At 40.9% G+C, this 20,667-nt stretch overlaps 1 protein-coding gene across 2 annotated transcripts in view; it reads left to right on the forward strand.

The window, feature by feature from the left end:
* Positions 1 to 20,667, forward strand: part of sipa1l3 (signal-induced proliferation-associated 1 like 3) — a 159,905-nt gene that overhangs the window by 21,141 nt on the left and 118,097 nt on the right. For both annotated transcript variants that reach the window (XM_017708042.2, XM_017708044.2), the window contains exon 2: positions 17,456 to 17,554. The gene's annotated coding sequence lies outside the window, so the exon portion shown is untranslated. The remainder of the gene's footprint in view (positions 1 to 17,455; positions 17,555 to 20,667) is intronic.

Raw genomic sequence — 20,667 nt, forward strand, 5'->3', positions numbered from 1 at the left:
GGCAGAGGTGTTACCCACTACACTATCCCAACCACTACTTGCACTTTAATAGATGCATATACTGAAAAAGAAATAACAAATCAGTTATTAATCACAGTTATGGATATGGAAATTAATCACTGCCTAAAACTTGATCATGATGGCCCTACATATAATTTTGGACCATTTCTATTGGTCCGTTCATCAAGAAATATTAACACATCATAAAAATGATGGTGTAAAAAAATAAAAGGAAAAAAAAACAAAAAAGAAAGAAAAAACAGAGATAAATATGAGGTTTAGTTGTGACGCTGACGATATATGAAAGGACATCTGAGCGTTATATACATCCGATTGATGAGCGTAAGAATTAGCGCCATCCTCCACTGATCCCGTCAGTTCAAGTCGGGTCCTGTCGGGCTCAGGTGGGGTAGCCGCCCTGCGGCGCGTGTTTGTGTGTTTGCGTTCGTGATTGAGACGTTGCCTGTGGCATGCAGATGCTTTTCCCTGTCAGGATCAAGGGCATGGTAACAAGCGCGCCTTATTGGCCGACTGGACCCGTCCCGCTCCGACAGCTTCGCATGAGGTGTCCCGAGGAGACCGTATTAAACATGACATGAATTTAATGTGGTCTGACCCATGCGTGGAAACTGAATTCCTGCGCGGTCGGAAAACACTCGCTCTCTTTCTTATGGAGGGGTGTGGCCTTTCAGGCTGGTTCCCACGTCTCAATCTGACAGGAATGTTTTGCAGCCCCATAGGGAGTCTGCAGGCGTTTACCCTGCCCCATTTACTTCACCCTTAAACCCCCCCTTTATCCCCCGTTCTCCCCTCTCCGCCCTCCCTTTCCCTTTCAGAAGCATTCTTGTCTCAGCACCCGTGGTTAAAAAAAGGATTTAATGGACTGCCCAGGAGTGACATTATAAATTGATGTGTTTAAGGAATGAGACGGCCAAAGAGAGAGAGAAAACACCATCAATTATTGACCACTCGCTGAGCAACAGCTCAAACCGTACCAGCGTTTAAGCCAGGTGTCCAAATACTCATTTAGTTTGACTTTTGACAAGCAAGTAGGGCTGTAACGACTAGTAGATTAGACCCTTCCTGTAGTTGTCATGATGGTAATGCATATTCTTCTCTCTCTTACTCTCGAATGACATTCAAAAATATGATGTGAACTTAAACTTTATTCAACCTAAACCTGTATCTATTCTCACGTTTCACGTGACATCAGACTTTATACAACAGTTAGTTCTGGCCACGCAAGCTGACTGGTAGAGAAGCGTTCTAATTGTGCTGTTATTTCACCATAACATCACAGGTTTTTCACAAACACTGTATCACTCCGCTAAAATACCGTTGCTAAGCAACGACTTTAATAGCTGTAGGAGACACTCAAGTCATTTGAATGTTTTTACTTCTTGCTTTGCCACAAACAGAAAACGGACACTTTTAAGATCACATTTGACAGACAGCTGATTTGGTCAGACTCTGAAGATGAGACGACACTGAATTCCCAAATGGTCAGTCGGTCTGTGTGGAGCTGGAGAACGAACTGCCGGCTGTGCAGCGAGTGGGCGGAGCTTGTTGCTCTGACATAACAACAAGCTTGTTAAGGAACTGTGGACATTAAATCCTATTAAACGCCGACGGCCCAGTTTATTCATTTCTTACTTTATAAAAGCAATAGACACTCGAGGAGTGTGTTATCACTATAACATCATCTGTGATGATCTACAGTGACCAAATCAGCAAATGACCTCGCTAGCATGATGCTGTGCTTTGTGAACGATTCACCTGCAAGATGCGACAGAAGCCGAGAGATGAGAGACAAACAGACCTTTAATTCAGTGTTTTTACTCCAGGTTTGGAGCCGCTGCACTGTACACTGTTTAGTGTTTCTCTCTGCAGTTCACACCTCATTCCGCTCAAGAAGGGATTCATTAGCTAATAATATCAGGTATTTTAACCAGGAAACCACATTTACGCAGTGCAGTGGTTTCTGGAGCTGATCTCTGAACTAACTGCACTAGCATACATACAGAATCACGTCTGTAGACACAACGTTCTTTTCTGTCCCACGACATTCAGTCTGATATTTAACGTTTATGTTTCTCCATTCAAACGTCATTTAAATCAGAAACAGAGAGTAAAGTTATACCAGCTGTCTGCAGCTCCGATAGGGGGACGACAGTTTACCTCTCGGCTGTTAACAGTAAAAGTAATCTAAAGGCTAGCATTGTTCACATCAGTGTTAAATAGCTGATGTCCTGACATGGTGAGTTTTTTTTTTTTTTACTCCTCTTTATGCAACACCATGGGATCCTTTACCCACCCTGTCACGAGGAGCTGGTGGGCTTCTGTGCTTTTAAATGCTTTAAGAGATCAAAATAGGGAGAGGGGTTGTGTTTGAAATATAAATGTCAGGAAAACACGCCCAGGAGTTCACAGGAAACTGTATAAGGATCATAGCCTGTTTTACCGACTTTGCCGAGGTAATGTTTCTTCTCTTCCAGAGTCCCGTGAGTAATTTTAGCCATCTTTCTCCTTTAGTTATGTTCGCCCGGAGCAGCAAAGCCAGAAATTCGGTCCCAAATATCGTGGCCACAACAGGAAAAGCATGTGTCTGAAACCGTAAGATACCTAAATGTTTTCGCTATTGTGATGTGCAGAGCAGAAAACTGCAGACCTAAAAAAAAAAAAAAATCACCTGGACATGCAAATAGCCAATCACATGTGGGCGGAGCATCTGAGGCTGACACTGCCTCATTATTATCATAAAGAGTCTGAAATGGAGTGAACGTGCAGGTGACCTTATAAATTTGTGTTCAAGGAATCAGACAGGTCTCTTTGGCTGAAGAGAGACATGAAACACCATTAATTATTGACCACTTACAGCAACGTCTGAAACCACACCAGTTTTTAAGGCAGGTGTTCGAATCCTCATCGAGCCCAAGTTTTAAAAAAGCGTGTTTGTGACACGACTCCCGTAAGTTAGTAACTGCAGTTGGTGCTATTCTGAAACATTGCCTGTAGCAGCTATTGTCAAAACAGCCCTGTCATCTGTCTGAGAGAGGCTGTTGCTGCTGCTGTCTCTGTTTTCAGTTTCGCTGTGCTGGCTGCTCCTTAGTGCCCTGTGATAAACCCATACTGCACATGACTGGCATGAGAGCAGATGGTACACGCAGAGCGTGTTTCCAATACAGATGCTCACATGGAAGCAGTGAATTTACCTTTAAGGACTCACTCTCTGAGTCTAACATTCTGTGTGAAACTTCTAAGAGCTGGAATCGTCCAAATAGTCCTATCAAAGTTGACATGAATATATTGCTGCTGTCAGATCAAAACCCATGTTATCCCCATTTTTGTAGTTTTTAAATTGTTGGCATAATTTGAGAATGTCTGTTGCTTTTTACATTGTGTGTAAATAACATGGTCATTGCACCAAAAGAAATGGCTCAAAATCATTTTGGAAAAAAGTCTGGTTCCATTGACTTACATATACTTATTCTATGTGTGTGTGTGTGTGTGTGTGTGTGTGTGTATGTATATATACATATTTAATAATAACTTCACAGGAAAAGGAGAAAACATACTTTACTTTTAATGTACGTCAGTGGAACCAAACATTTTCCAAGTAATTCTGTGTTGTTGTTGTTTTTTTGTCTGTTCATCATGAAATTTACACATGATGTAAAGAGCAGCCGGCATTTTGTGTTTGTTTGTTTATTTGTTGTTTATATCAATGTTGTCAGAAGAAAACCTCCAAAAAGTCCTTTTGCATCATTTCTTTCTAATCATGAAATTTCTTCTAAACAAAACGTTTGCTTTGCATCAGGGCAGCAGCAACTAATCGACTTCATTGCCATGATGACGTTTGCACTCATCATTTACATCACCTGAATGAAAGAGGAGCATCACAGACTGTGGAGACTACAGTACAGGGTCTTAGGCTCAAAAGTCCAAAAACTAAAATTACTGTTTGTCTGCATTTCAGCAAAGTAAACCCTCTGGCTGAATGAACGAGCTGCATTTTCGTCTGAGCTACACGGCTAAATTGCACTCATTCAATTTAGTGCACAGACCGGCTCATCCTCATGGATACAGAGGTCACTGAAAACCGGGCTTTGGGGAAAAAGCTCTCCGGTTTAGACGTTTTAAAAGCTGTGTTTTCTGTTTTTCACGCTGAGTCCGAGAGTTTTGGAGGCAGTGTTCAGGGCGTGCTGTGGCGCAGTTTGTTGATCTTGATTAAAGTAGTAGATGTTTGATGTTTGAAAAGGAGGAGCAAGACTTGTGTTTGTGGTTTGTGACAGAAACATTTATTAAAATTAATTTCTTAATTTGAAATAATATTCATTTAAACTTTTTTTAATGGCGTTAATGAGGGCCTCAATTTAGATTGTGTGTAAATACTCAGTTGCATATATGCATCTGTTGTCGGGCATCTGGTAATTTATCGGTTATCATTCCATATTTTGTTGATTTACTAACTGAAAATAAGTGTAGTGATCTATAAGATGTGCACTGGATCAGGAATTTTCTAGGCATTATTTTGTAATATGTGTTTCTTTACAGCCTCATTAGCCTGTGGATTTTTTTAGCTTTTAACCTGAAGCTCACATTGTGTGGGCTACATAAACGCATAATCATGCGATATAGATACCAGGCCAACAGGCCAAAATGGCATTTTACAGTCAGAGTTGAAGATTTGTTTAAATAACTTCAATAAAATCTGTTAAGTATTTAAATAAAATCAAATGAAGTTTAATTGAAAACTACATTGAAAGTTATAGGCACTGGGCTATTTTGGTCATGATTTGGTACAGGTGCTACAGCGCGAGAGCACCTACCTGCTTCACATCATTTCCATCATACAGTTTCCAAACAGATCAGCCAACATCAAAATAAATACATCAGCAGATTCCCAGTTATGTGTTTGGAGCATATTTGGAGGTCTGTGTGTGTCGATCTAGGCTGATTCAAGTCATGCATTCCTTCTGTCTGTCTGTCTAAAATCTGGATATAAAACATCCCTCTTTTATCCTTAAAAATGCATAAATGGCAAAATGAGAATAACTTGAAATATATGTATTGCACATGTTTGTTTTTAATAATATATAGAGTTCCTGTTGACTTACATTTTGACTTGCTCTCTTTTTGTAGTTTTTCAGTGTTTGGCATAATTTGAAAATGCCTGTTGTTCTTTTACGTTGTGTGTCAATGTCGTGATGAATGGACTAAAAGAAATGACCAAAAAATGACTTGGAAAAAGTTCTGGTTCCATTCCATTAAAACTAAAGTAGCTTTTTCCCTTCTCCTGTAAAGTTAACATTTTAGAGATACGAGGTTTTGTTCCAACAGCAGTGATATGTTGGAAGACAAAGAAGAGTCATAGTAGTTGCTCGAACGTTTTTGCTGAGGAAAACTCGTCACGCCTTCCCAGTGAGACGTCCAGCCAAACTCCACCTGAGAGAGACGCCCCCGAACATGCCGGGCATGCCTCTCCACTCAGCACAGATTTTTATCACTGCTGCAGACCTATGATGGGTGAGCATGTTTAAGAGGAAGCTACATGGCCTTTACATGCTGAAGTGAATTGGAAACATATGGCGGAAGTGGAGGGGGGTGATGGAGAAGCACAGTTTTGGGGGATGCGTCCACTCTGAGACTTAAAAATACTGTCCTACTGACTTTAAAATCAATGTCCTGAGTGAAGACTGCTGTCTTTAAATTGTCTGTCCACAGTAGGGATGTGCAACATGGCAAAAGTACAGTATCTCAATACTGAGGAGGTTTCACAGTCCGTCATATTTCATTTTTCTGCTGTGTGGTACGCTGGAACAGACAGAGCAAGAACAAAACAGTAGTGCCACATTTAAAGGGACCATATCCTGCTTTTTTCTTCCTGTGGACCTTTTATTCCTAACAATGTCTACTTTTTGTTATGCTTAAGTACCAATTTTTCATGATTTTAATGTGAGCATTTTCCAATCCAACCTCTCTTTATGCCTGAAGGATTTACACAGCGAGCATGGTTTATTTGTGCAATTCACTCAGACGTTGTTAAATCATTTCGACCCTGTGCGTGACTGACTGTATGTTGCACTCCAGACGGTGAAAATATGACATTTTATTCCCCTTCTGTTGAATTTTTGTGACCTTTGCCGGCGACATGAACTCTCTGACCAAACACAGTCGCCTCTGCTGTTGGCATAACGACAACCAAGATGGCGGAGCAGCTGTGCTGCAGCAAACCTTTTCACAAACGTTTCACTAAAAAAGGATCAGAGTCTCCAAAAAGCAGCTCAAACTGAACTGTAGACATCACAGTTTTAGCCCATGTGGTAACTCGTATAAATATTCCACACTTTTGTGCTGTGTCTGTGTGTAATAGCAGACATGGTGACTGTACCTTTAAGACTGATGTATGTAAATAAGCTCTGCCCTGATAGGTTGCTCTACACTGTGCCTTGTTCAAAACGCAGTCTGGACTGAAGCATTCCTTACAACTTTAACATAAATGGGTGGGGCTTAACTGCTGTGGGCTGAATAGGCAGACCTATTTAAATGCATTGGTTTTTGTGACATCACAAAGTGAATCCATATATGGATTGTGAATAGTGGAGTGAATGATTGATTCATTTTAAGTCTTAAACAGTGTTTACATTTCACAGGCTCCATCATAGGCTCTGATCAACCTTAGTAAGCGGATAGTGGAAAACTCCAAGTGTACGTGAGTCAGGCAGTAATCAGATTTCTGCTATACAACAAGCCAAAAAACTCACAGAAGCTGACGTGATTTGAACGTAATTTAAATCTCAAACTTAATGCCGCAGCTTTTTTTAAAGCATCCCATCACTTTATCTGAATATATGAACAAACATCATCTAGAAGACGAAGAATATTTAAATCCTTCATTTCATCAAGCTTGTGTTTGTGGTTTCAGCGTCACTTCAAATGTTTTGCTACATTTCACGGCAGTGCTGCTGCTTATTTCTGAAAGAAATCAGAGTAAGAGTTTACATGCCCTGAGAAATCTGATTACTGAGCTCTCGACTCCAGCTCTCTTTATTAGATTTCTTAATCAGATTTCTAGACCATACTCCGATCTGAGAAATGGGAGCGTGCTGTTTACATGACCATTTGAAGAATATAATATAATATAATCATATTATATTAATATATCAAATAACTGCAGAAATCAGTTTGGATTATTGAGTGCATGTAAACGCACACAGTGTTGTTTATTTATTGGTTAATATACAGCACATAAGCGCGTTCAATTAAACTGGGCCGATTTTGCTCAGGACTTAACCTCTTAAATGGACGGGAGGTTCAAACATTGATGTCGGGGCCACTTAGTAGCCTCTTCTATCTCTTCGTCTGACTTCACCTGCAGTCTTTTCAGAAGAGTTAACTTTGATGTACTTCATCACGATAAAGATACCATACTGCCGTATCACCCACTCTTCATCCAGAGCAGACCCTTTCAATGCGAAGAGTCGTCAAGTGGGAGTTCAGATGCACACAGGGACAGGAGTCTTCCGACATTGTGTTTTTTTCTGTTTTTTCCGTTTTCTAAACACTCCCGCCCCCTAAACATACACAAACACACAACCGCCCATTTCAGTCCATTTCAGCGTGTCTCCCCTCGGTTTCTCTCTCACGCACACACACACACAGACTGAAATGCAGTGTTGAAAAGCGGCCACACCTTTCTCCTTTATGTCTGTCAGTAAATACAGGGCTGCCTTTGTTGGCCTGGATGAACAGACCCAAGCTATTCACCTCAGCGACCAACCACCTGGCACCTCCCCACCGGGCCAGAGGAAGGGAGTGGCCGTCCCTTGCCTGGATCTGGCTACAGCCAGCTGGGCTGCACAGTATGGACAAAATACAAGATTGGGATGGCTGTAAATTGCGAATGTGGTTTACTTTGCAATATACCAAATGGGCCCATATCACAGACCTATGCCTTTAAATAAAAGAGTTTGCTGTGGTGAGTAAATATTGTTAAAGTTTCAGAAGGTGCTAAACAGCATAAACAGCCTGTGGTTGGTTTTATGATATGACGAAAACCAACAGAATTTCATATATCCATCGATTCAGGCTACAGCAGGTTAGCCCCGTCCATTGAGATTAAAGTGTTCATTTTTCAGCCCTGATTTTCTTCATTGCAAAAAAATAGTACCTTGTCAAGTGAAACGATCTTAAACCCAGTTGATCTAGCTAATATTTCTTATTCATAGATGGTTGTGTACTTGTTAAAAGATTATCTGACATATTTCTAGATATTTTTACTTGCTGTAGATAATTTTATGACAAATTATCTCTCTGTATTGGCAGATAATTTTGGTTTCAAGCACATTTCTGTGGGCCATCAGTATCTCACAAACATTTCTGCAAATATTTTATTATATCTTTTCATGGGACAACACCATAGAAATGAAACTTGGATATAACTTGGTCAGCGTACAGCTTGTATAGCAGTATAGATTTATTGTCCTCTGAAAAGAACTCAACACACAGCCATTAATGTTTAAATAGCTGGCAACACAAGTGAGTCCACCTCACAATGAACATGTTCAAATTGTGCTCAAAGTGTCAATGTTTTGTGTGACCATCATTATCTAGCACTGCTTTAACCTTCTTGGGCATGGAATTCACCAGTGCTGCACAGGTTGCTACTGGAATGCTCTTCCACTCCTCCATGATGACATCAAGGAGCTGGTAGATGTTAGACACCTTACGCTCCTCCTCCTTCCACTTGAGGATGCCCCACAGGTGCTCAATTGGGTTTAGGTCTGGAGACCTACTTGACCAGTCCATCACCTTTACCTTCAGCTTCTTTAGCAAGGCAGTTATCATCCTGGAGGTGTGTTTGGGGTCGTTATGGTGTTGGAAAACTGCCATGCGGCACAGTTTTCGAATGGAGGGGATCATCCTCTGCTTCAGAATGTCACAGTACATGTTGGAATTCATGTTTACCTCAATGAACCGCAGCTCCTCGGTGCCGGCAGCATTTATGCAGCTGCAGACCATGATTCTACAACCACCATGCTTGACTGTAAGCAAGAGACAGTTGTCTTGGTACTCCTCACCAGGGTGCCGCACATGCTGGACACCATCTGAGCCAAACAAGTTTATCTTGGTCTTGTCAGACCACAGGATATGGTTTCAGTAATCCATTGGACTGCTTGTCTTCAGCAAACTGTTTGCAGGCTTTCTTGTGCATCAGCTGCAGAAGAGGCTATTTTTGAGACGACAGCCACGCAGATCGAGTTGATGCATTGTGCAGTGTATGGTCTGAGCACTGACAGGCCGACGTCCCACTTCTTCAACCTCTGCAGCAATGCTGGCAGCACTCATGCATCTATTTTTTGAAGCCAACCTCTGGATATGACACTGAACATGTGGACTCAACTTCTTTGGTCGACCCTGGCGAGGCCTGTTCAGAGTGGAACCTGTCCTGGAAAACCACTGTATGACCTTGGCCACCGTGCTATAGCTCAGTTTCAGGGTGTTAGCAGTCTTCTTACAGCCTAGGCCATCCTTGTGGAGTGAAACAATTTTCTCTCTCTCTCTCTCTCTCTCTCTCTATATGTATGTATGTATGTATGTATGTATATATATATAAATATATATATGTGTGTGTGTGTGTGTGTGTGTGTGTGTGTGTGTGTATACCTCTCACATCAACAAGGCATTTTCGTCCACACAACTGCTGCTCACTGGATATTTTCTCTTTTTCAGACCATTCTCTGTAAACCCTAGAGATGATTGTGCGTGAAAATCTCGGCAGATCAGCAGTTTCTGAAATACTCAGACCCGTCTGGCACCAACAACCACGCCACGTTCAAAGTCTCTTAAATCACCTTTCTTCCCCATTCTGATGCTCGGTCTGCACTTCAGGAAGTTGTATTGACCACCTCTACATGCCTAAATGCATTGAGTTGCAGCCATGTGATTGGCTGATTAGCTATTTGTGTTAACAAGCAACTGAACAGGTGTGCCGGTGTGTGTGTGTGTGTCTGCGTGTGTGTGTGTGTATATATATGTATATGTGTGTGTATATATATATATATATATATACACACACACACACACACACACACACACACACACACATACATATATATATATATATATATATATATATATATATATATATATATATATAAACACACACACACTGCGATGGACTGGCGACCTGTCCAGGGTGTATCCTGCCTTCCGCCCGAAGACTGCTGGGATAGGCTCCAGTCCCCCCCACCCCCGACCCTGACAGAGAAGCGGCTTGGATAATGGATGGATGGATGGATGGAGATATTTATATTTATTTGTAATATAAAATCTAGAACCATAAGTTCTATTTGTTGCGGTTTTGTCTGGTTCTTTTATTTGAAATGGTTCTTTGATGGAATTGTTCCAAAGAAATCTTTAATGGCACCTTTAGTCTGAAGTGCCGCTGGTTTTATATTATTGAAGACAGTGAACATTTTAACGATGATTCACTTCTGAACAGGAGAAGTGAAGCCTATAATAAAGCTTTTCAGTAGAGTGTAGATGCTAAAGAAAGCTGTAGCACAGTCATAGTTCAGAAACGCCACCACCGTCACACAGCATTCCTGTCTTCCCTTGGCCTGGCCTACTTAGCTTTACTCAGTGTTTCTAGTGTGTGGCCTTGGCAGCTAACAATGTAGCAGTGTGTCCTCATGTTACCGCTGTGTCGTGGCTGCGGTGTGAGAAACGGGGGTTACGAGCAAGTCTGCCTGGGAGTGTTTGTGAACGTTATTGGGCTGCGGAGTCAAACTGTTTGGAAGTATTAGCCACAGTATTAGCTTCAAGTATTTATTTCTCAAACAGCACCGTTTTTCTCCACTTAAGGCTGGTACATTAACGTTTAATGTTGTGGTGGACTTTTTTTGGGTTGGTCATAATTTGACATGGGCATCTAAATAGTGGGAAAAGCAGTCTTGTGAAGCCAGATGTTTTAAGTTTCACTTCATAGGTATGCAGAATAGTGTATTGGGACATGCAAATGCAAAGTGTTGTTTTACGGTCCTGAAATAGTTCTTGCCATGGAAACATGTTGCAGCTAAGAAGTCCAAAGTCTGCCTGTACTTTTCCAGACAGAATGATAACAGTGCCTTAAAGTGGTAACACACATAGGTCTGGTAGTGATTCCTATCAAACTGATAACACAATGAAAACTGTAAGAAATCACAATACGGCAAGAGGAGATATCAGGAACAGTGAACTCACTGGCTTTCGTACTGTATCTGCTCTACATTGTTCTGACTTTGCATGATTGTTTAAAGCGCCTGTGATACTTAGATAAAGTGTCATTTTTCCTACCATTTTCTGTCTCATGTTTCCACTCGAAGATGTGCAAGTGTGATCTTTGATTAATGAATTATTTTATCTTGTTTGTTGAAGGAATTTAAAGGCTAAACAAGTGTTATATTTGCAGACAATTCGTGAGCTCAGGTAAAAAAGGAATTCTTTACTTATTTTCTTTAAATTTAAGGTACCGCTGTCAGTACAAGTAGTCCTGGGCGAGATATATCAACCAGACTGGTGTACAGATATTGGTGCCACACTACTTGATTTTTAGTAGTACTTGCAGAGAATCAATGGCTGGGTTACGTGCAAAGTATAGTTTAAGAATGTGCTGTTAATGCTCACTCTACTCAACAATCTGATTTGCATGCAAACTACAAGTGGTTCGATGCAAAACTGCACGCATGCATAGAGAACCACCTGGTGTAGACGTTATCATGATAGTCCAGTCAGAGTGAGATGAGCAGCAGTGAGCAGTGCTTGTGTTTTTAATTGCTTTAAAATGATGTCAGACTCAGGTAAACGTCCTTCACATGTATTAAAGGTGTTGAGACACATAAGCTGGATGTCTGTCCCAGCGCCGTCTTTTAAAGATCAGAGCATAAACTTCGTCTCCTCTGCAGACCAGTTTCTGCTCCGCCATGTTGAACGGTATAAACTTTCATTATGACGTGACGCACATGATCAGAGTGCATTTAAACTTTCTGTTTGGGAATATAATGAGATACAGGCATTTACGTGGTTATTATTCTTCTGTTTAACAGATTATTTAAAGGATTACCCACCTCGCTCAATCGGATAGGAATTGTATTCCAAATTGTCTATTCTGATTGAGGTGTTTACATGGACGTGTTCTATTCCGATTGAGCTAATAGTCGGATTATTAATGGATTATCAGGCTGCATGTTAACATCTACTGTCACATAAAAAAATAAAAAATAAAAAAAGAACGTATGGAAATCTAGGGAAGATCTGTCCAAATGTTCAGGAGAAAATCACAGGAGGGCCACATTCTCAGCAAGACACCAAAGACCTACTCATTTAGGAAAATCTAATTGAATAATTTTTCCTTCTTACCATAACAGAAATGCATACAAAGTAGAGCCAAATTGATACATAGGCTAATATTGCCGAGTCACAGCTTGATTGGTGTCAACAACACAGTGATTGCCAGATTTTTTGCTTGTGGTATTGTCAGGATTTGAGCTTGTGATCTCTTGACTACAGGGCAAAATCCTGTAGTCTATTGACGTGCCTCGGAAGTGGGAAGTTGGAACTCGGAAATAAGTCATTTTCAACCGCTGCAGGTTCTTTGAAGGCGAGCCTCGTTCTGGAGCTAAAAAGTGAGGGAGGGAGAGTAAAGGACAGGGAGAAAGAGCGAGCGAGGGAGGAAGAGAAGTAGCCTCAGCTGTCCAGTAAAAACCACAACACCTGGGATCAAGGAAGTTTGTATGCCTGCCCCATATACTCTGCGGTGTACGAGACTCCAGCCGGCTCACAGAAGAGCTCTTTGATGAGCGAGTCGGGTCTGACAGGCCGCTCGTGTGTGTGTGTTTGTGTGTGTGTTTGTGTGTTTGTGTGTGTGTGTGTGTGTGTGTGTGTGTGTGTGTGTGTGTGTGCATGCGAGTGTGTGTACTTTAACCCACTTAGTGCTCTGTGAGCATCGCGGCTGCTGCCAGACCCTGCAGCTCAGGCCGTTTAATCCCGTTTCCTCAGCCACGCTGTTCTGCTTACCTGTGTGCAGTTTATGCATGTCTGCAAGAGAACGAGAGGAGAGGTGTGAATGAGGGAGTGTGAATGTGGCACGTTTGTGTTGGCACCTTCCATTGATTGTTTCCTGGCAATAAAATGCTTTGGGTTTCCCTGTTTGGGGTCTAAAGTTGCCTTTGAGTGCAACCAAACAGGCCTGCTGACTTTTATTCTCACTCCATTTGTTGGAGAGGCTGAGGGGACTTCCATGCTGTGAATTGCCACTGAAGGAATAGTTCAGTCAAAAATCAGACTTGCTCAACTTTCTTATTTCTCCAGATGTGGTCAGTCAGCCAAGACTTGCTTGTTTCTTTAGTTTCTGTAGTCAAAACTTATGTGCATTTATTAGCGTCATGCAAACGGCATGCTTAGTCACATTATATTGCATAGCTAAAGACTGGGATAGCAGCCATTCTGGAATCCAACCATACTTTTGTCCATTTTTCTCTAGCAGCTCAATACAGTTTGAGGCAGTTGTGTGATGATTCATGTCAAGTCCAGTGAGTTTATTTATACAGCACCTTTTACAACAGGTGTTGTCACACAGCAGCTTCACGAAAAAAAAAACCCATGATTGTTTCCAGTGGCGACAGTGGCAAGTAAAACTCAAAAGCTGTCTATCTTTCAGCCCCAGTCTGGCTGGTGAGACTGAAACATGCATAGCTTCAGTTATTGTTGGTTTAGTTGCAGTCGGTTCTTCTTGATGAACTGGTTTGTGCTGCGGTGCGTTGAGTGAAACGCTGGTAGTGTTGTGGTCTGAACTCGGAGTGTGTCACATTGCATTACTACTAGGCTCTGGAGAAATGGGTCAAGACTGCTCATTCTCTCTCTCTCTCTCTCTCTCTCTCTCTCTCTCTCTCTCTCTCTCTCTCTCTCTCTCTCTCTCTCTCTCTCTCTCTCTCTCCTTTCTTTCTTTCTAGCATTCATTCTCTTTCTCCTTTCTTTCTTTCTAGCATTCATTCTCTTTCTCACCCTCTCTCTCTCTCTCTCCTCTACCCTGCCGAGCCAGACTGGCTGTGAATAATCAGCAGAGATTTATAATTAACGAGAAATGAATTTGCGAGAGAGGGATGGAGGAGCAATGAGGTTTGATGGCACAAAGGAGTTGCCGTCTTTTTGCACAAATGACTTGGTGTTTCCGATGTCTAGTCAGTGTGTCAGATTCTGTCTGTGAGTGATTTGTGTCGCCGCGTCTCGGAGCTGAGCTGATTTAATTGTATAGGATTAAGCATGGCTAACACATGTTTGTATCTAATTATACGCGACTCTGAAGCTTTAGCTCCTGTTGCCACCGTTGAGTGTGAAAGAGTTGTCAGCACTATAATAGTGATGTGGAGTGACACTGACACACTACGAAGGCAGTGACGGGCACAAGGAGAACTGGACGACTGTGACTAATGGCATTCTTACAGCAATCATTATACTCGGTTCTATAATTATTAGCCCTGTTACACAATTATAGACATTACATCACATTACACTACAAGCAGATGAAATGCTTATGGAGGTGGGAGGTATATTAGTATAAAAGTGATCCGGTCTCATATGGATTTAACCATATAGTGGCTGTAGTCTTAAGCCCAAACAAATTAGGGGTGGGCAGTATGACAATACTGTATCATTACCTTGATGAACTGGACCACAGTATGCTTTGAACATCATCAGTGCTTCTATATTTCATATTGTGTATAGTATCTGCACAAACTGCATGGTAACAAGTTGTTGTATGGATGTCAGTCCATTCTGTCATTGTTTTTTGTTGATTATTTTTAACTATTGTTTGATTAACCATTGTTTATTTTTATAAATCTTAAATAAAAAATAATTCTGAATGCAATCTGTCCATTATAAGTGGTTGGCAAACATGTCCTGGTCGTGTGTCCAAACCCTACCATGTTAGTGATTTTCGCCTTATTGCTATATTACCCTTAAATTTTTACTTACACTACTTAAATCACTTTTAGAAATTTCAACGTGAAATATTTCACACAATTTAAAAGTTTATACACATATTTGTAGTGTTGGACCAGAGCAAAAACCAACACAAAGTGCTGTATAAGTTGTAGCTACAAGTTGAAACCACTCATATGCATCTAACATCACTAGAAAAAAAAACTTTTGTTTGTAGCTTAGTGTGTTAAATTTTTTATTCATGGGCGAAAAAAGGTTCAAATGCATAAATTGTCTTTGATAGAAACCAAGACAATCAATCTACATAGTTTGTAGTTGTTAGAGCAACAATACTATCTACAAATAATATTGCAAATGGCAAACTTTGGGGGTCCAAGCACATTATATCGCCAGCAGAGCAGGCATGTCAAACTGGGTACATTCCTGGCCAAAGTGCTACGGAGACTAGCATTTACCATCATCTAACACTCTGAATTCAGTTCATGAAGTCCTTACTACTTAGTCGATCAGCTTAATCAGGTGTTTGCATTGTTTTGGCCCACGAGGACTGGAGCCTGACACCTATGCAGTTGAACGCAAATGAACTAAGTTTTTAGAATGGTCTTGATTTGTAGTAGATGTGAGGTCTCAAAAGATCAGAGTCAAAATACCTTAAAAACAGTACAATATTTGGACTTTTATATGCGCAGCTGTTGAACTCAATGAGGGAGATTATTATCCACCAGAACATTTTCATCTATAAACGTTGCCGCTGGACCGCACTACAGGGGATTGGTTTCTAGATTTGTCAGCGTTTTCAGTGCTCATGAGTTTTCATGGCTGTTATACTCAGGGTTATTTTAATGTCATTTTATAGACAGCAGACAACATTTAGATATAAATTTAGAGTTCATATTGCACATTCATAAAGGCTCCTCATGGAACCCGCTCTGTACCCACCCCGTCGTCATTCCTGCATTTTTAAGCAGACGCTATTTGTCCAATATGGCCGTTGGTGTTGGACATAAACAGGCCAGTGGGGTCCATGGCGATGCCTGGTTTCCCTCAGGCTGGTCATCAGGGTGGAGCCCTTTAGTCCGTCTGTGCCTGTTTCTGTTGGTGGGCACGGCAGCTGGCGCAGCCCTGGAAAGGCCACTGAGGTCCAGGTTGGACAGACCGAGTGCCATCTGGGTCCTCATCCACAGGACAGCGTCCTCCACTGCTGCAGACACTCCAGCAGCTAGCATTGCCTTCAAGAGCCTTAGGCTCCAAGACTTCTGTCAAACAAGGCCAAGTGAAGGACATAAACTGTGAAGGGCAGAACCTCTTAAGCCAGCAAACACCAACAAATCCAGTTGAATTGCTTTTAGAGCTGAGAAGTATGAGAAAAATTTAAATAATCATTATAATAAAAGGTGAATGTGAGGAAAAGGAAAAGGAAAAAACATCATACAGTCAACAGATGCTAATTACACAGTAAATAAAGCAGACAAAAAATTGCTGAATGATATAGAAAAAAGAATATTTTCTTTAATAACTTCAAATACATTAAAATGACAAAAGTGGTGGATAAGTGGAAACACGAAAGAACAGTTGCAAATTCCACCAATTTTTTTCAGAAATTCTGCATAAATTGAAAGGTGGGAAGTGAACTAAGCTAATTCAGTCAGAGTAGTTTGACTTAAATGGGTCAGTGTTGAGCAAATAACAGAATTAGGTTGCTTTACAGTGGTGGTGATAAGAACCAGGAGTCACGATGTAGTCACTTTATTTGCTACCCTAAACCACCAGTGAACCTACGCATGTCATCAGAGTTTCTATATACAGGGTTGATCATCATAAAATAGCTTAATTAATAAAAAAAAAGCTTATTTTATTTATTTATTTATTTTTGGCTACTGTTTTGCCTTACAATGCCTTTGCATATAACATTGTATTTTTAAAAAATATATAAAACAATATCTCAGGCATCAGGCAGCATAAGTACTTCATGTAGTCACTGTCTGAGGAAGCTTTTATAGGCATCAAAGTGTTCTGACACTGTAAGTTTCTCTAGAAATGAGCATTTCGCACCAAACCCCACTGAATGAAAAATCTGTGGAATTCTTCTTTAATTACTGTCCTGGCATGATTGTAATGCAGGAAATAAGTGTTGAATTGTTAAGTAAATAAGTGGCACAAGTTAGTTGCTGCATTTGCAAATGCCTCAGTAGATTTACCGGCTGCTCACTCTTTGTCTCATTTGGCTACGACTGTTTCATGAATGAGAAAAATTTGTAGCCCTCTTTATGGCACTGTTTACACCCTTCCTTGCCTGAATCATTGACTTTACAGCTAAATTACGGCCACACTTTCTCAGTGCTACATTTTCTTGACATTTTCTTTCGTTGGTGCCCATTTGTTTATCTGTTGTTGACCAATTAAAATACTTGCAGTAACTGTTAATAGAATTTAAATTGTGCTCTTTAAAATGGTTTTCTCTGATTTTTGACAGGCAGAGAGAGACACAGAGAGGGGAGCGACTAAAGCCAGCAGTGTCCTTCCAGCAATACGAGAACTAAATGAAACTGAACTGCCGCTCAAAAAAGCTGTCGTAAGTACACTTAAAGGTTTTTATTTTACATCTTACTGACACTCTGCACCTCTGCAGGCTCACTCTGGGCAAGTGAGTGTACCAGTCATAGTCATGGGGGTCTCTCTTCCTTCTTCAAGCTGGGTGGCGTGTGTGTTTTCACCTAACTAAAATGCAGTGACGGTATTTGACTAAAATTCAGTGATGGTATTTATTTGACTAAATGCAGTGACGGTCCGTGTTAAAGTTATTATGTGCGTTTATCATCACAGAACACTGCCACATACCAAATGTCAGTGTGCAGTGTTGATTATTGAGAATAAATGCAGTACAAAAAACACAACTGTGCTGAATCTCATAAGCCCAGAACACACTGACCCAAAGCACCAGCAAATCTGATTGGGTCTGGTTGGGCTGATGTCATTCCTGCGTGTGACTGTTGTGAAATGCTCTCTCCAGAATGAGCCTTTGATACAGATTTCTGTCGAGAGCTGTAGTTTGTGTTTGTGGTTGAATGCTGGGTCGCTCTGGGCTTTGCAGTAAGAGTCTAGATTAAGGTTTTTAACCCAGCAGAGCCTTCCAGCCTGCCCACCAAGACAGAAAAGACGGAGAAGTCGCTGCATTACACCATCAGTTAATGACTCTCTAATGCGTTCTGTTGTCAGCTGCAGGCTGCGTCTCAGCGCTGATGGAGTTTCTCTCTGAGTGCTCGCTCTGCACACAGACAGTTGGAAGTCTGCTGCTCACAGTCAATATTTGCCTTTGTAAGTTTCTGGCTTCTGGCATGGGAACAAACAACAAACGAATGAGTGGATACCAGAACATCAATAAGTGCTTTCACTAAAGTATAGAACTTTTTCCCTCATCGTATTATTAAATTTCAGAGATGAGCCTTTCGTCTGGAGTACGTTATATTATATCATATTACTTTATAGCTATAAGAACTGATGCAGGCCACCAAGACATGGAAATGTGGTTCATTTAAGAATATTATTCAGACAGAAATTGCCGCTTTAATGTTAAATGAATTGACGTTGCTTGTTCAGCATGATGCAAATTCCTTGGTATCGTTTTAGTCATTGTTGGCGCTAACAAAAGCAAGCAATATTATTGTAATTATTTCCCATAGTCAGTGGACTGTGAAGGCCATTCCAAAGTAGTTTATGATGAATTTTTGTTTAGGATCATTGTCCTGTTGTTGAAGCCAGCCTGTTTTTAGCTCAAGTTTATTGACTGACTGTATTAGATTTGCTTCCAGAGTTTGCTGGTGTTTAGTGGAATCCATTCTTCTATCAACCTGTGTAAAGTTTTCTATGGTTTCCTGTGACCACTGGCTGCCGTGCTACTCCAAAGTATAGCAGATACACTACAGTGCTAACAGCTGGCAAGGTGTTCTTATCATCAAGTGCTGCTCTTTTGTCACCACTCCCTTTTAAAAATTGGGGCTAAATATCTCATCAGTACAAAACACTTGTTTTCAGAATGGCCTCTGGCTTTCTAGACATTGTTTTGCTGATTCCGAAGCTGACATTTGTGTGGGGATGTGGGGATTTTGCTTTGCCTTTCTGGCCACAAAAAACTCTCTATTTGAGAGTTAACTGGTCCTCTTGACTTTCTTAATGTCTTTCTTGAATTTCTTAGTGTGATTTCGGACATTGGAAGTGCTTTGATATCAGTTGTGTAGCCTCTGCTTTATAGGCATCGGTACCTTCGTTTTCAGATCCTTAGCAAGTGGCTAAGGGAGCCCACGGTTGTTGAGTGTTGGCACAGCGTTTGTAGACGCTCTGGAATCAACTGACAATTCCTAATAACTATTCTTGATGTGCCTAACCAGGCCTAATACCTCTTATTGACCACAGTATAATTTTGGTTTGTCCATCTGAATTTATTGTACCTGACCAAATCATGATGCAAATTATTCAGTAGCTGCGTGAAATAAATGCAAATTTCAATTTTATCTGTTTATTTATTTTATTTGTTTTTTTTTTTGGTAAAAGCTCCCCTCAAATTATCAGAACATGTGTTTTATGATCACATATGTCGCTATATGCTTACAATTTACTGCTGAAAGCCACAAATCTTAGACGCTCTTTGTATTATTTTATAATAATTTTTACAGAGCAGATCACTAATCAAGAGATGCCGTCTGTTTATAGTTTATAGCCCAGATTTGGGGAAAAATGGGTAAAAAAAAGTTCAGCTTCTTTTATTATAAGGGTTTAAAATGTTACATTTAGAAGTTACAGCCTCATACGACGCCCAGCTTCTGAATGTAGCTTATGAAACATGAAAGTTACGAAGAATATGACGAAGTGTGTTTTGGAACCACTGATGGTCTCAAAGAGTCGAAAAGGTTAAAAAAGACTTTACAACTGAAAGGATATCCAGACATTTTCACATGCCTCAATTACTATTTTAGATTTCTTTTTTCTATTTTTAAGTTATTTAAATAAAAAGTTGTCTTTTTATTTAAATAACTTAATGTTGTTGTTTTTACTTGTTTTTACTTCAAAACCAATACAGTATGTAATTTGGCTGTGAGTACCCAAACTTTTGCCTACAACTGTGTACAAATGTTTGTTTGTTTATTTTAACATTAGAAACGATGTTTGTTGTTTATTGATCTTGCTTCTTTCTGTACTTGGCCAAAAGATAGAAAAGCGGTAAATCACTCACGATAGCAGCCTCCCTCTCGTACTTTACTGCTTTAGTGTCCGCTGTGCTCCTCCAGCAGTAGGTCTGTGCAGCGCGGCGTCTCTGTTTTCGACTGTAATTGTTAACAGGAGCTGCAGTTAGCAAGTTTGTGCAGACAGCTCAGGCCTAGGCCACCCAGCGCTCCCTCCACTCGGCTCTTCCTACTCCGTCCATCTGGCCGTGGCCGAGCGAGGGTGGGGGTGCTGTGGTTACTGCGCCGCTCTCGCAGGGCTGCTGACTGCTCTAAACGTCAGGCTTTGGGGATGCTTTGAAGTGCGTGGCTGCTCTGTGAGGATCTATGCTGGGGTGAATGACTCTTTGCCGGCTCATGTTACTCCCTGTGGAAATGCAGTTCCTGCTGGAGGGATGACAAAGGGAGCTGCTCTCTGTGATGGAGTGAACAGGAGCTGCTTATTTCACCAGGAACCTATCCCAATTCA

This window comes from Pygocentrus nattereri, chromosome 7 (assembly GCF_015220715.1).
Source record: "Pygocentrus nattereri isolate fPygNat1 chromosome 7, fPygNat1.pri, whole genome shotgun sequence".
Classification (NCBI taxonomy): domain Eukaryota; kingdom Metazoa; phylum Chordata; class Actinopteri; order Characiformes; family Serrasalmidae; genus Pygocentrus; species Pygocentrus nattereri.